This window comes from Pristiophorus japonicus, chromosome 7 (genome assembly GCF_044704955.1).
Source record: "Pristiophorus japonicus isolate sPriJap1 chromosome 7, sPriJap1.hap1, whole genome shotgun sequence".
Lineage (NCBI taxonomy): Eukaryota > Metazoa > Chordata > Chondrichthyes > Pristiophoridae > Pristiophorus > Pristiophorus japonicus.
In genome coordinates, this window is record NC_091983.1 from 5,553,698 (window position 1) to 5,570,020 (window position 16,323).

Below are 16,323 nucleotides of genomic sequence, written 5' to 3' on the forward strand. Positions count from 1 at the left end.
GGGGTGAGGTGCCGCACTGAGCCCAGACAGTGCCCGGGGGGTGAGTCCCCGCACTGAGCCCAGACAGTGCCCGGGGGGGTGAGTCCCCGCACTGAGCCCAGGCAGTGCCCGTAGGGTGAGGCCCCGCACTGAGCCCAGACAGTGCCCGGGGGGTGAGGCCCCGCACTGAGCCCAGACAGTGCCCGGGGGGTGAGGCCCCGCACTGAGCCCAGACAGTGCCCAGGGGGTGAGGCCCCGCACTGAGCCCAGACAGTGCCCGGGGGGTGAGTCCCCGCACTGAGCCCAGACAGTGCCCGGGGGGTGAGGCCCCGCACTGAGCCCAGACAGTGCCCGGGGGTGAGGTGCCGCACTGAGCCCAGACAGTGCCCGGGGGGTGAGGCCCCGCACTGAGCCCCAGACAGTGCCCGGGGGTGAGGTGCCGCACTGAGCCCAGACAGTGTCCGGGGGGTGAGGCCCCGCACTGAGCCCCAGACACTGCCCGGGGGGTGAGGCCCCACACTGAGCCCAGACAGTGCCCGGGGAGTGAGTCCCCGCACTGAGCCCCAGACAGTGCCCGGGGGGTGAGGTGCCGCACTGAGCCCAGACAGTGCCCGGGAGTTGAGGTGCCGCACTGAGCCCAGACAGTGCCCGGGGGGTGAGGCCCCGCACTGAGCCCAGACAGTGCCCGGGGGGTGAGGCCCCGCACTGAGCCCAGACAGTGTCCGGGGGTGAGAAACTGTGTAAGCCGGGGGTGGGCCCAGTGAGATCAGACAGTGTGTAACCCGGGGGTGGGCGCAGTGAGATCAGACAGTGTGTAACCCGGGGGTGGGCCCAGTGAGATCAGACAGTGTGTAACCCGGGGGTGGGCCCAGTGAGATCAGACAGTGTGTAACCCGGGGGTGGGCCCAGTGAGATCAGACACTGTGTAACCCGGGGACCCAGTGAGATCAGACAGTGTGTAACCCAGGGGTGGGCCGAGTGAGATCAGACAGTGTGTAACCCGGGGGTGGGCCCAGTGAGATCAGACAGTGAGTAACCCGGGGGCCAAGTGAGATCAGACATAGTGTAACCCGGGGGCCCAGTGAGATCAGACAATGTGTAACCCGGGGGCCCAGTGAGATCAGACATAGTGTAACCCGGGGGCCCAGTGAGATCAGACAGTGTGTAACCCGGGGGTGGGCCCAGTGAGATCAGACAGTGTGTAACCCGGGGGTGGGCCCAGTGAGATCAGACATAGTGTAACCCGGGGGTGGGCCCAGTGAGATCAGACAATGTGTAACCCGGGGGCCCAGTGAGATCAGACAGTGTGTAACCCGGGGGTGGGCCCAGTGAGATCAGACAGTGTATAACCCGGGGGTGGGCCCAGTGAGATCAGACACTGTGTAACCCGGGGGCCCAGTGAGATCTGACAGTGTGTAACCCGGGGGTGGGCAGAATGAGATCAGACAGTGTGTAACCCGGGGGCCCAGTGAGATCAGACAGTGTGTAACCCGGGGGTGGGCCCAGTGAGATCAGACAGTGTGTAACCCGGGGGTGGGCCCAGTGAGATCAGACAGTGTGTAACCCGGGGGTGGGCCCAGTGAGATCAGACACTGTGTAACCCGGGGGTGGGCCCAGTGAGATGAGACACTGTGTAACCCGGGGGTGGGCCCAGTGAGATCAGACAATGTGTAACCCGGGGGCCCAGTGAGATCAGACAGTGTGTAACCCGGGGGCCCAGTGAGATCAGACAGTGTGTAACCCGGGGGTGGGCCCAGTGACATCAGACAGTGTGTAACCCGGGGGTGGGCCCAGTGAGATCAGACAGTGTGTAGCCCGGGGGTGGGCCCAGTGAGATCAGACAGTGTGTAACCCGGGGGTGGGCCCAGTGAGATCAGACACTGTGTAACCTGGGGGTGGGCCCAGTGAGATCAGACAGTGTGTAAGCCGGGGGTGGGCCCAGTGACATCAGACAGTGTGTAACGCGGGGGTGGGCCCAGTGAGATCAGACAGTCTGTAACCCGGGATCCCAGTGAGATCAGACAGTGTTTAACCCGGGGGTGGGCCCAGTGAGATCAGACAGTGTGTAACCCGGGGGTGGGCCCAGTGAGATCAGACAGTGTGTAACCCGGGGGTGGGCCCAGTGAGATCAGACACTGTGTAACCCAGGGGTGGGCCGAGTGAGATCAGACAGTGTGTAACCCGGGGGCCCAGTGAGATCAGACACTGTGTAACCCAGGGGTGGGCCGAGTGAGATCAGACAGTGTGTAACCCGGGGGTGGGCCCAGTGAGATCAGACAGTGTGTAACCCGGGGGTAGGCCCAGTGAGATCAGACAGTGTGTAACCCGGGGGTGGGCCCAGTGAGATCAGACAGTGTGTAACCCGGGGGTGGGCCCAGTGAGATCAGACAGTGTGTAACCCGGGGGTGGGCCCAGTGAGATCAGACAGTGTGTAACCCGGGGGTGGGCCCAGTGAGATCAGACACTGTGTAACCCGGGGACCCAGTGAGATCAGACAGTGTGTAACCCAGGGGTGGGCCGAGTGAGATCAGACAGTGTGTAACCCGGGGGTGGGCCCAGTGAGATCAGACAGTGTGTAACCCGGGGGTGGGCCCAGTGAGATCAGACAGTGTGTAACCCGGGCGTGGGCCCAGTGAGATCAGACAGTGTGTAACCCGGGGGTGAGCCCAGTGAGATCAGACAGTGTGTAACCCGGGGGTGGGCCCAGTGAGATCAGACAGTGTGTAACCCGGGGGTGGGCCCAGTGAGATCAGACAGTGTGTAACCCGGGGGTGGGCCCAGTGAGATCAGACAGTGTGTAACCCGGGGGTGGGCCCAGTGAGATCAGACAGTGTGTAACCCGGGGGTGGGCCCAGTGAGATCAGACACTGTGTAACCCGGGGGCCCCAGTGAGATCAGACAGTGTGTAACCCTGGGGTGGGCCCAGTGAGATCAGACAGTGTGTAACCCGGGGGTGGGCCCAGTGAGATCAGACAGTGTGTAACCCGGGGGTGGGCCCAGTGAGATCAGACAGTGTGTAACCCGGGGGTGGGCCCAGTGAGATCAGACAGTGTGTAACCCGGGGGTAGGCCCATTGAGATCAGACAGTGTGTAACCCAGGGGTGGGCCCAGTGAGATCAGACAGTGTGTAACCCGGGGGTGGGCCCAGTGAGATCAGACAGTGTGTAACCCGGGGGTGGGCCCAGTGAGATCAGACAGTGTGTAACCCGGGGGTGGGCCCAGTGAGATCAGACAGTGTGTAACCCGTGGCCCAGTGCGATCAGACAGTGTGTAACCCGGGGGTGGGCCCAGTGAGATCAGACACTGTGTAACCCGGGGGTGAGCCCAGTGAGATCAGACAGTGTGTAACCAGGGGCCCCAGTGAGATCAGACAGTCTGTAACCCGGGGGCCCAGTGAGATCAGACATAGTGTAACCCGGGGGTGGGCCCAGTGAGATCAGACAGTGTGTAACCCGGGGGTGGGCCCAGTGAGATCAGACACTGTGTAACCCAGGGGTGGGCCCAGTGAGATCAGACAGTGTGTAACCCGGGGGTGGGCCCAGTGAGATCAGACAGTGTGTAACCCGGGGGCCCAGTGAGATCAGACAGTGTGCAACCCGGGGGTGGGTCCAGTGAGATCAGACAGTGTGTAACCCGGGGGCCAAGTGAGATCAGACAATGTGTAACCCGGGGGCCCAGTGAGATCAGACATAGTGTAACCCGGGGGCCCAGTGAGATCAGACAGTGTGTAACCCGGGGGTGGGCCCAGTGAGATCAGACAGTGTGTAACCCGGGGGTGGGCCCAGTGAGATCAGACATAGTGTAACCCGGGGGTGGGCCCAGTGAGATCAGACAATGTGTAACCCGGGGGCCCAGTGAGATCAGACAGTGTGTAACCCGGGGGTGGGCCCAGTGAGATCAGACAGTGTATAACCCGGGGGTGGGCCCAGTGAGATCAGACAGTGTGTAACCCGGGGGCCCAGTGAGATCTGACAGTGTGTAACCCGGGGGTGGGCAGAATGAGATCAGACAGTGTGTAACCCGGGGGCCCAGTGAGATCAGACAGTGTGTAACCCGGGGGTGGGCCCAGTGAGATCAGACAGTGTGTAACCCGGGGGTGGGCCCAGTGAGATCAGACAGTGTGTAACCCGGGGGTGGGCCCAGTGAGATCAGACACTGTGTAACCCGGGGGTGGGCCCAGTGAGATGAGACACTGTGTAACCCGGGGGTGGGCCCAGTGAGATCAGACAATGTGTAACCCGGGGGCCCAGTGAGATCAGACAGTGTGTAACCCGGGGGCCCAGTGAGATCAGACAGTGTGTAACCCGGGGGTGGGCCCAGTGACATCAGACAGTGTGTAACCCGGGGGTGGGCCCAGTGAGATCAGACAGTGTGTAGCCCGGGGGTGGGCCCAGTGAGATCAGACAGTGTGTAACCCGGGGGTGGGCCCAGTGAGATCAGACACTGTGTAACCTGGGGGTGGGCCCAGTGAGATCAGACAGTGTGTAAGCCGGGGGTGGGCCCAGTGACATCAGACAGTGTGTAACGCGGGGGTGGGCCCAGTGAGATCAGACAGTCTGTAACCCGGGATCCCAGTGAGATCAGACAGTGTTTAACCCGGGGGTGGGCCCAGTGAGATCAGACAGTGTGTAACCCGGGGGTGGGCCCAGTGAGATCAGACAGTGTGTAACCCGGGGGTGGGCCCAGTGAGATCAGACACTGTGTAACCCAGGGGTGGGCCGAGTGAGATCAGACAGTGTGTAACCCGGGGGTGGGCCCAGTGAGATCAGACAGTGTGTAACCCGGGGGTAGGCCCAGTGAGATCAGACAGTGTGTAACCCGGGGGTGGGCCCAGTGAGATCAGACAGTGTGTAACCCGGGGGTGGGCCCAGTGAGATCAGACAGTGTGTAACCCGGGGGTGGGCCCAGTGAGATCAGACAGTGTGTAACCCGGGGCCCCAGTGAGATCAGACAGTGTGCAACCCGGGGGTGGGGCCAGTGAGATCAGACAGTGTGTAACCCGGGGGCCAAGTGAGATCAGACATAGTGTAACCCGGGGGCCCAGTGAGATCAGACAATGTGTAACCCGGGGGTCCAGTGAGATCAGACATAGTGTAACCCGGGGGCCCAGTGAGATCAGACACTGTGTAACCCGGGGGTGGGCCCAGTGAGATCAGACAGTGTGTAACCCGGGGGCCCAGTGAGATCAGACAGTGTGCAACCCGGGGGTGGGTCCAGTGAGATCAGACAGTGTGTAACCCGGGGGCCAAGTGAGATCAGACATAGTGTAACCCGGGGGCCCAGTGAGATCAGACAATGTGTAACCCGGGGGCCCAGTGAGATCAGACAATGTGTAACCCGGGGGCCCAGTGAGATCAGACAATGTGTAACCCGGGGGCCCAGTGAGATCAGACAGTGTGTAACCTGGGGACCCAGTGAGATCAGACAGTTTGTAACCCGGGAAGGGTGGGCGCAGTGAGATCAGACAGTGTGTAACCCGGGGACCCAGTGAGATAAGACACTGTGCAACCCGGGGTCCCAGTGAAATAAGACACTGTGTATCCCGGGGGCCCAGTGAGATCAGATCTTGTGTAACCCGGGGGTGGGCCCAGTGAGATTGGACAGTGTTGTAACCCGGGGCCCAGTGAGATCAGACAGTGTGTAACCCGGGGAGCATGGGCCCTGTGACATCAGACAGTGTGCAACCCAGGGGCCCGTGAGATCAGACAGTGTGTAACCCGGAGGTGGGCCCAGTGAGATCAGACACTCAGACACTGTGTAACCCAGGGGTGGGCCGAGTGAGATCAGACAGTGTGTAACCCGGGGGCCCAGTGAGATCAAACACTGTGTAACCCAGGGGTGGGCCGAGTGAGATCAGACAGTGTGTAACCCGGGGGCCCAGTGAGATCAGACAGTGTGTAACCCGGGCGTGGGCCCAGTGAGATCAGACAGTGTGTAACCCGGGGATGGGCCCAGTGATATCAGACAGTGTGTAACCCGGGGGTGGGGCCAGTGAGATCAGACAGTGTGTAACCCGGGGGTGGGCCCAGTGAGATCAGACGTGTAACCCAGGGGTGGGCCCAGTGAGATCAGACAGTGTGTAACCCGGGGGTGGGCCCAGTGAGATCAGACACTGTGTAACCCGGGGGTAGGCCCAGTGAGATCAGACAGTGTGTAACCCGGGGGTGGGCCCAGTGAGATCAGACAGTGTGTAACCCGGGGGTGGGCCCAATGAGATCACACAGTGTGTAACCCGGGGGTGGGCCCAGTGAGATCAGACAGTGTGCAACCCGGGGGTGGGGCCAGTGAGATCAGACAGTGTGTAACCCGGGGGCCAAGTGAGATCAGACATAGTGTAACCCGGGGGCCCAGTGAGATCAGACAATGTGTAACCCGGGGGTCCAGTGAGATCAGACATAGTGTAACCCGGGGGCCCAGTGAGATCAGACAGTGTGTAACCCGGGGGTGGGCCCAGTGAGATCAGACACTGTGTAACCCGGGGGTGGGCCCAGTGAGATCAGACAATGTGTAACCCGGGGGCCCAGTGAGATCAGACAGTGTGTAACCTGGGGACCCATTGAGATCAGACAGTTTGTAACCCGGGAAGGGTGGGCCCAGTGAGATCAGACAGTGTGTAACCCGGGGACCCAGTGAGATAAGACACTGTGCAACCCGGGGTCCCAGTGAAATAAGACACTGTGTATCCCGGGGGCCCAGTGAGATCAGATCTTGTGTAACCCGGGGGTGGGCCCAGTGAGATTGGACAGTGTTGTTACCCGGGGCCCAGTGAGATCAGACAGTGTGTAACCCGGGCAGCATGGGCCCAGTGACATCAGACAGTGTGCAACCCAGGGGCCCGTGAGATCAGACAGTGTGTAACCCGGGGGTGGGCCCAGTGAGATCAGACAATGTGTAACCCAGGGGCCCAGTGAGATCAGACAGTGTGTAACCCGGGGGTGGGCCCAGTGAGATCAGACAGTGTGTAACCCGGGGGTGGGCCCAGTGAGATCAGACAGTGTGTAACCCGGGGGTGGGCCCAGTGAGATCAGACATGGTGTAACCCGGGGGTGGGCCCAGTGAGATCAGACAGTGTGTAACCCGGGGGTGGGCCCAGTGAGATCAGACAGTGTGTAACCCGGGGGTGGGCCCAGTGAGATCAGACAGTGTGTAACCCGGGGGTGGGCCCAGTGATATCAGACAGTGTGTAACGCGGGGGTGGGCCCAGTGAGATCAGACAGTCTGTAACCCGGGATCCCAGTGAGATCAGACAGTGTTTAACCCGGGGGTGGGCCCAGTGAGACCAGACAGTGTATAACCCGGGTTGGGCCCAGTGAGATCAGACACTGTGTAACCCAGGGGTGGGCCGAGTGAGATCAGACAGTGTGTAACCCGGGGATCGGCCCAGTGATATCAGACAGTGTGCAACCCGGGGGTGGGTCCAGTGAGATCAGACAGTGTGTAACCCGGGGGCCAAGTGAGTAGACATAGTGTAACCCGGGGGCCCAGTGAGATCAGACATAGTGTAACCCGGGGGCCCAGTGAGATCAGACAGTGTGTAACTTGGATCCCAGTGAGATAAGACACTGTGTAACCCAGGGGCCCGGTGAATTCAGACAGTGTATAACCCGCAGATGGGCCCAATGAGATCAGGCAGTGTGTATCCCGGGGGCCCAGTGAATTCAGACAGTGTGTAACCCGGGGGCCCAGTGAGATCAGACAGTGTGTAACCCGGGGGCCCAGTGAGATCAGTTTGTAACCCGGAAGAATGGTCCCAGTGAGATCAGACAGTGTGTAACCCGGGGGCCCAGTGAGATCAGTTTGTAACCCGGAAGAATGGGCCCAGTGACATCAGACAGTGTGTATTTTGGGTCCCAGTGAGATAAGACACTGTGTATCCCGGGGGCCCAGTGAATTCAGACAGTGTGTAACCTGGGACTCCAGTGAGATCTGACACTGTGACACCTGGGGGCCCAGTGAGATCAGACGGTGTGTAACCTGGGGGCCCAGTGAGATCAGACAGTGAGTAACCCGGGAGCCCAGTGAGATCAGACAGTGTGTAAACCGGGAAGGATGGGCCCAGTGAGATCAGACAGTGTGTAACCCGGGGGCCCAGTGAGATAAGACACTGTGTAACCCGGGGGCCCAGTGAGATCAGACAGTGAGTAACCCGGGAGCCCAGTGAGATCAGACAGTGTGTAAACCGGGAAGGATGGGCCCAGTGAGATCAGACGGTGTGTAACCTGGGGGCCCAGTGAGATCAGACAGTGTGTAACCCGGGGGTGGGCCCAGTGACATCAGACAGTGTGTAACCCAGGGGTGGGCCCAGTGAGATCAGACAGTGTGTAACCCGGGGGTGGGCCCAGTGAGATCAGACAGTGTGTAACCCGGGGGCCCAGTGAGATCAGACAGTGTTTAACCCGGGGGTGGGCCCAGTGAGATCAGACAGTGTGTAGCCCGGGGGCCCAGTGAGATCAGACAGTGTGTAACCCAGGGGCCCATGAGATCAGACAGTGTGTAACCCGGGGGCCCAGTGAGATCAGACAGTGTGTAACCCGGGGACCCAGTGAGATCACACAGTGTGTAACCCGGGGGCCCAGTGAGATCGGACAGTATGTAACCCGGGGGCCCAGTGTGATCAGACAGTGTGTAACCCGGGAAGGGTGGGCCCAGTGAGATCAGACAGTGTGTAACCCGGGGACCCAGTGAGATAAGACACTGTGCAATCCGGGGCCACAGTGAGATCAGACGATGTGTAATCCGGGCAGGATGGGCCAAGTGAGATCAGACAGTGTGTAACCCGGGGGCCCAGTGAGATCAGACAGTGTGTAACCCGGGGGCCCAGTGAGATCAGACAGTGTGTAACCCGGGGGTGGGCCCAGTGAGATCAGACAGTGTGTAACCCGGGGGTGGGCCCAGTGAGATCAGACAGTGTGTAACCCGTGGGCCCAGTGAGATCAGACAGTGTGTAACCCGGTCGCCCAGTGAGATCAGACAGTGTGTAACCCGGGGGTGCGCCCAGTGAGATTGGACAGTGTTGTAACCCGGGGCCCAGTGAGATCAGACAGTGTGTAACTTGGGTCCCAGTGAAATAAGACACTGTGTATCCCGGGGGCCCAGTGAGATCAGATAGTGTGTAACCCGGGGGTGGGCCCAGTGAGATTGGACAGTGTTGTAACCCGGGGCCCAGTGAGATCAGACAGTGTGTAACCCGGGGAGCATGGGCCCAGTGACATCAGACAGTGTGCAACCCAGGGGCCCGTGAGATCAGACAGTGTGTAACCCGGGAGTACGCCCAGTGAGTTCAGACAGTTTGTAACCCGGGAAGGGTGGGCCCAGTGAGATCAGACAGTGTGTAACCCGGGGACCCAGTGAGATAAGACACTGTGCAACCCGGGGCCCCAGTGAGATCAGACAGTGTGTAACCTGGGGGCCCAGTGAGATCAGACAGTGTGTATCCCGGCTGGCCCAGTGAGATCGGACAGTGTGTAACCTGGGGACCCAGTGAGATCAGACAGTGTGTAACCAGGGGGCCCAGTGAGATCAGACAGTGTGTAACCTGGGGACCCAGTGAGATCAGACAGTGTGTAACCTGGGGGCCCAGTGAGATCAGACAGTGTGTAACCTGGGGACCCAGTGAGATCAGACAGTTTGTAATCCGGGAAGGGTGGGCCCAGTGAGATCAGACAGTGTGTAACCCGGGGACCCAGTGAGATCAGACAGTGTGTAACCTGGGGGCCCAGTGAGATCAGACAGTGTGTAACCCAGGGGTGGGCCCAGTGAGATCAGACAGTGTGTAACCCGGGGGTGGGGCCAGTGAGATCAGACAGTTTGTAACCCGGGGGTGGGCCCAGTGAGATCAGACAGTGTGTAACCCGGGGGTGGGCCCAGTGAGATCAGACAGTGTGTAACCCGGGGGTGGGCCCAGTAAGATCAGACAGTGTGTAACCCGGGGGTGGGCCCAGTGAGATCAGACAGTGTGTAACCCGGGGGTGGGCCCAGTGAGATCAGACAGTGTGTAACCCGGGGGTGGGCCCAGTGAGATCAGACAGTGTGTAACCCGTGGCCCAGTGCGATCAGACAGTGTGTAACCCGGGGGTGGGCCCAGTGAGATCAGACACTGTGTAACCCGGGGGTGAGCCCAGTGAGATCAGACAGTGTGTAACCCGGGGGTGGGCCCAGTCAGATCAGACAGTGTGTAACCCGGGGGTGGGCCCAGTGAGATCAGACAGTGTGTAAATCGGTGACCCAGTGAGATCAGACAGTGTGTAACCCGGGGGTGGGCCCAGTGAGATCAGACAGTGTGTAACCCGGGGGCCCAGTGAGATCAGACATAGTGTAACCCGGTGGTGGGCCCAGTGAGATCAGACAATGTGTAACCCGGGGGTGGGCCCAGTGAGATCAGACACTGTGTAACCCGGGGGTGGGCCCAGTGAGATCAGACAGTGTGTAACCCGGGGGTGGGCCCAGTGAGATCAGACAGTGTGTAACCCGGTGGTGGGCCCAGTGAGATCAGACAGTGTGTAACCCGGGGGCCCAGTGAGATCAGACAGTGTGCAACCCGGGGGTGGGTCCAGTGAGATCAGACAGTGTGTAACCCGGGGGCCAAGTGAGATCAGACATAGTGTAACCCGGGGGCCCAGTGAGATCAGACAATGTGTAACCCGGGGGCCCAGTGAGATCAGACATAGTGTAACCCGGGGGCCCAGTGAGATCAGACAGTGTGTAACCTGGGGACCCAGTGAGATCAGACAGTTTGTAATCCGGGAAGGGTGGGCCCAGTGAGATCAGACAGTGTGTAACCCGGGGACCCAGTGAGATCAGACAGTGTGTAACCTGGGGGCCCAGTGAGATCAGACAGTGTGTAACCCAGGGGTGGGCCCAGTGAGATCAGACAGTGTGTAACCCGGGGGTGGGGCCAGTGAGATCAGACAGTTTGTAACCCGGGGGTGGGCCCAGTGAGATCAGACAGTGTGTAACCCGGGGGTGGGCCCAGTGAGATCCGACAGTGTGTAACCCGGGGGTGGGCCCAGTGAGATCAGACAGTGTGTAACCCGGGGGTGGGCCCAGTGAGATCAGACAGTGTGTAACCCGTGGCCCAGTGCGATCAGACAGTGTGTAACCCGGGGGTGGGCCCAGTGAGATCAGACACTGTGTAACCCGGGGGTGAGCCCAGTGAGATCAGACAGTGTGTAACCCGGGGGTGGGCCCAGTGAGATCAGACAGTGTGTAACCCGGGGGTGGGCCCAGTGAGATCAGACAGTGTGTAAATCGGTGACCCAGTGAGATCAGACAGTGTGTAACCCGGGGGTGGGCCCAGTGAGATCAGACAGTGTGTAACCCGGGGGTGGGCCCAGTGAGATCAGACATAGTGTAACCCGGTGGTGGGCCCAGTGAGATCAGACAATGTGTAACCCGGGGGTGGGCCCAGTGAGATCAGACACTGTGTAACCCGGGGGTGGGCCCAGTGAGATCAGACAGTGTGTAACCCGGGGGTGGGCCCAGTGAGATCAGACAGTGTGTAACCCGGGGGTGGGTCCAGTGAGATCAGACAGTGTGTAACCCGGGGGCCAAGTGAGATCAGACATAGTGTAACCCGGGGGCCCAGTGAGATCAGACAATGTGTAACCCGGGGGCCCAGTGAGATCAGACATAGTGTAACCCGGGGGCCCAGTGAGATCAGACAGTGTGTAACCCGGGGGTGGGCCCAGTGAGATCAGACAGTGTGTAACCCGGGGGTGGGCCCAGTGAGATCAGACAGTGTGTAACCCGGGGGCCCAGTGAGATCAGACACTGTGTAACCCGGGGGCCCAGTGAGATCAGACAGTGTGTAACCCGGGGGTGGGCCCAGTGAGATCAGACAGTGTGTAACCCGGGGGTGGGCCCAGTGAGATCAGACACTGTGTAACCCGGGGGCCCAGTGAGATCAGACAGTGTGTAACCCGGGGGTGGGCCCAGTGAGATCAGACAGTGTGTAACCCGGAGGCCCAGTGAGATCAGACAGTGTGTAACCCGGGGGTGGGCCCATTGAGATCAGACCGTGTATAACCCGGGGGTGGGCCCAGTGAGATCAGACAGTGTGTAACCCGGGGGTGGGCCCAGTGAGATCAGACAGTGTGTAACCCGGGGGTGGGCCCAGTGAGATCAGACAGTGTGTAACCCGGGGGTGGGCCCAGTGAGATCAGACACTGTGTAACCCGGGGTTGGGCCCAGTGAGATCAGACACTGTGTAACCCGGGGGTGGGCCCAGTGAGATCAGACAATGTGTAACCCGGGGGCCCAATGATATCAGACAGTGTGTAACCCGGGGGTGGGCCCAGTGAGATCAGACACTGTGTAACCCGGGGGTGGGCCCAGTGAGATCAGACACTGTGTAACCCGGGGGTGCGCCCAGTGAGATCAGACAATGTGTAACCCGGGGGCCCAGTGAGATCAGACAGTGTGTAACCCGGGGGCCCAGTGAGATCAGACAGTGTGTAACCCGGGGGTGGGCCCAGTGAGATCAGACAGTGTGTAACCCGGGGGTGGGCCCAGTGAGATCAGACAGTGTGTAACCCGTGGGTGGGCCCAGTGAGATCAGACACTGTGTAACCCGGGGGTGGGCCCAGTGAGATCAGACAGTGTGTAACCCGGGGGTGGGCCCAGTGACATCAGACAGTGTGTAACCCGGGGGTGGGCCCAGTGAGATCAGACAGTGTGTAATGCGGGGGTGGGCCCAGTGAGATCAGACAGTCTGTAACCCGGGATCCCAGTGAGATCAGACAGTGTTTAACCCGGGGGTGGGCCCAGTGAGATCAGACAGTGTATAACCCGGGTTGGGCCCAGTGAGATCAGACACTGGGTAACCCAGGGGTGGGCCGAGTGAGATCAGACAGTGTGTAACCCGGGGGCCCAGTGAGATCAGACAGTGTGTAACCCGGGGGCCCAGTGAGATCAGACCGTGTGTAACCCGGGGGTGGGCCCAGTGAGATCAGACAGTGTGTAACCCGGGGGTGGGCCCAGTGAGATCAGACAGTGTGTAACCCGTGGGCCCAGTGAGATCAGACAGTGTGTAACCCGGTCGCCCAGTGAGATCAGACAGTGTGTAACCCGGGGGTGCGCCCAGTGAGATTGGACAGTGTTGTAACCCGGGGCCCAGTGAGATCAGACAGTGTGTAACTTGGGTCCCAGTGAAATAAGACACTGTGTATCCCGGGGGCCCAGTGAGATCAGATAGTGTGTAACCCGGGGGTGGGCCCAGTGAGATTGGACAGTGTTGTAACCCGGGGCCCAGTGAGATCAGACAGTGTGTAACCCGGGGAGCATGGGCCCAGTGACATCAGACAGTGTGCAACCCAGGGGCCCGTGAGATCAGACAGTGTGTAACCCGGGAGTACGCCCAGTGAGTTCAGACAGTTTGTAACCCGGGAAGGGTGGGCCCAGTGAGATCAGACAGTGTGTAACCCGGGGACCCAGTGAGATAAGACACTGTGCTACCCGGGGCCCCAGTGAGATCAGACAGTGTGTAACCTGGGGGCCCAGTGAGATCAGACAGTGTGTATCCCGGCTGGCCCAGTGAGATCGGACAGTGTGTAACCTGGGGACCCAGTGAGATCAGACAGTGTGTAACCAGGGGGCCCAGTGAGATCAGACCGTGTGTAACCTGGGGACCCAGTGAGATCAGACAGTGTGTAACCTGGGGGCCCAGTGAGATCAGACAGTGTGTAACCTGGGGACCCAGTGAGATCAGACAGTTTGTAATCCGGGAAGGGTGGGCCCAGTGAGATCAGACAGTGTGTAACCCGGGGACCCAGTGAGATCAGACAGTGTGTAACCTGGGGGCCCAGTGAGATCAGACAGTGTGTAACCCAGGGGTGGGCCCAGTGAGATCAGACAGTGTGTAACCCGGGGGTGGGGCCAGTGAGATCAGACAGTTTGTAACCCGGGGGTGGGCCCAGTGAGATCAGACAGTGTGTAACCCGGGGGTGGGCCCAGTGAGATCAGACAGTGTGTAACCCGGGGGTGGGCCCAGTGAGATCAGACAGTGTGTAACCCGGGGGTGAGCCCAGTGAGATCAGACAGTGTGTAACCCGGGGGTGGGCCCAGTGAGATCAGACAGTGTGTAACCCGGGGGTGGGCCCAGTGAGATCAGACAGTGTGTAACCCGTGGCCCAGTGCGATCAGACAGTGTGTAACCCGGGGGTGGGCCCAGTGAGATCAGACACTGTGTAACCCGGGGGTGAGCCCAGTGAGATCAGACAGTGTGTAACCCGGGAATGGGCCCAGTGAGATCAGACAGTGTGTAACCCGGGGGTGGGCCCAGTGAGATCAGACAGTGTGTAAATCGGTGACCCAGTGAGATCAGACAGTGTGTAACCCGGGGGTGGGCCCAGTGAGATCAGACAGTGTGTAACCCGGGGGCCCAGTGAGATCAGACATAGTGTAACCCGGTGGTGGGCCCAGTGAGATCAGACAATGTGTAACCCGGGGGTGGGCCCAGTGAGATCAGACACTGTGTAACCCGGGGGTGGGCCCAGTGAGATCAGACAGTGTGTAACCCGGGGGTGGGCCCAGTGAGATCAGACAGTGTGTAACCCGGGGGCCCAGTGAGATCAGACAGTGTGCAACCCGGGGGTGGGTCCAGTGAGATCAGACAGTGTGTAACCCGGGGGCCAAGTGAGATCAGACATAGTGTAAGCCGGGGGCCCAGTGAGATCAGACAATGTGTAACCCGGGGGCCCAGTGAGATCAGACATAGTGTAACCCGGGGGCCCAGTGAGATCAGACAGTGTGTAACCTGGGGGCCCAGTGAGATCAGACAGTGTGTAACCCAGGGGTGGGCCCAGTGAGATCAGACCCTGTGTAACCCGGGGGTGGGGCCAGTGAGATCAGACAGTTTGTAACCCGGGGGTGGGCCCAGTGAGATCAGACAGTGTGTAACCCGGGGGTGGGCCCAGTGAGATCCGACAGTGTGTAACCCGGGGGTGGGCCCAGTGAGATCAGACAGTGTGTAACCCGTGGCCCAGTGCGATCAGACAGTGTGTAACCCGGGGGTGGGCCCAGTGAGATCAGACACTGTGTAACCCGGGGGTGAGCCCAGTGAGATCAGACAGTGTGTAACCCGGGGGTGGGCCCAGTGAGATCAGACAGTGTGTAACCCGGGGGTGGGCCCAGTGAGATCAGACATAGTGTAACCCGGTGGTGGGCCCAGTGAGATCAGACAATGTGTAACCCGGGGGTGGGCCCAGTGAGATCAGACACTGTGTAACCCGGGGGTGGGCCCAGTGAGATCAGACAGTGTGTAACCCGGGGGTGGGCCCAGTGAGATCAGACAGTGTGTAACCCGGGGGCCCAGTGAGATCAGACAGTGTGCAACCCGGGGGTGGGTCCAGTGAGATCAGACAGTGTGTAACCCGGGGGCCAAGTGAGATCAGACATAGTGTAACCCGGGGGCCCAGTGAAATCAGACAATGTGTAACCCGGGGGCCCAGTGAGATCAGACATAGCGTAACCCGGGGGCCCAGTGAGATCAGACAGTGTGTAACCCGGGGGTGGGCCCAGTGAGATCAGACAGTGTGTAACCCGGCGGTGGGCCCAGTGAGATCAGACAGTGTGTAACCCGGGGGCCCAGTGAGATCAGACACTGTGTAACCCGGGGGCCCAGTGAGATCAGACAGTGTGTAACCCGGGGGTGGGCCCAGTGAGATCAGACAGTGTGTAACCCGGGGGTGGGCCCAGTGAGATCAGACACTGTGTAACCCGGGGGCCCAGTGAGATCAGACAGTGTGTAACCCGGAGGCCCAGTGAGATCAGACAGTGTGTAACCCGGGGGTGGGCCCATTGAGATCAGACAGTGTGTAACCCGGGGGTGGGCCCAGTGAGATCAGACAGTGTGTAACCCGGGGGTGGGCCCAGTGAGATCAGACAGTGTGTAACCCGGGGGTGGGCCCAGTGAGATCAGACAGTGTGTAACCCGGGGGTGGGCCCAGTGACATCAGACAGTGTGTAACCCGGGGGTGGGCCCAGTGAGATCAGACAGTGTGTAATGCCGGGGTGGGCCCAGTGAGATCAGACAGTCTGTAACCCGGGATCCCAGTGAGATCAGACAGTGTTTAACCCGGGGGTGGGCCCAGTGAGATCAGACAGTGTATAACCCGGGTTGGGCCCAGTGAGATCAGACACTGTGTAACCCAGGGGTGGGCCGAGTGAGAACAGACAGTGTGTAACCCGGGGGCACAGTGAGATCAGACAGTGTGTAACCCGGGGATGGGCCCAGTGATATCAGACAGTGTGTAACCCGGGGGTGGGGCCAGTGAGATCAGACAGTGTGTAACCCGGGGGTGGGCCCAGTGAGATCAGACGTGTAACCCAGGGGTGGGCCCAGTGAGA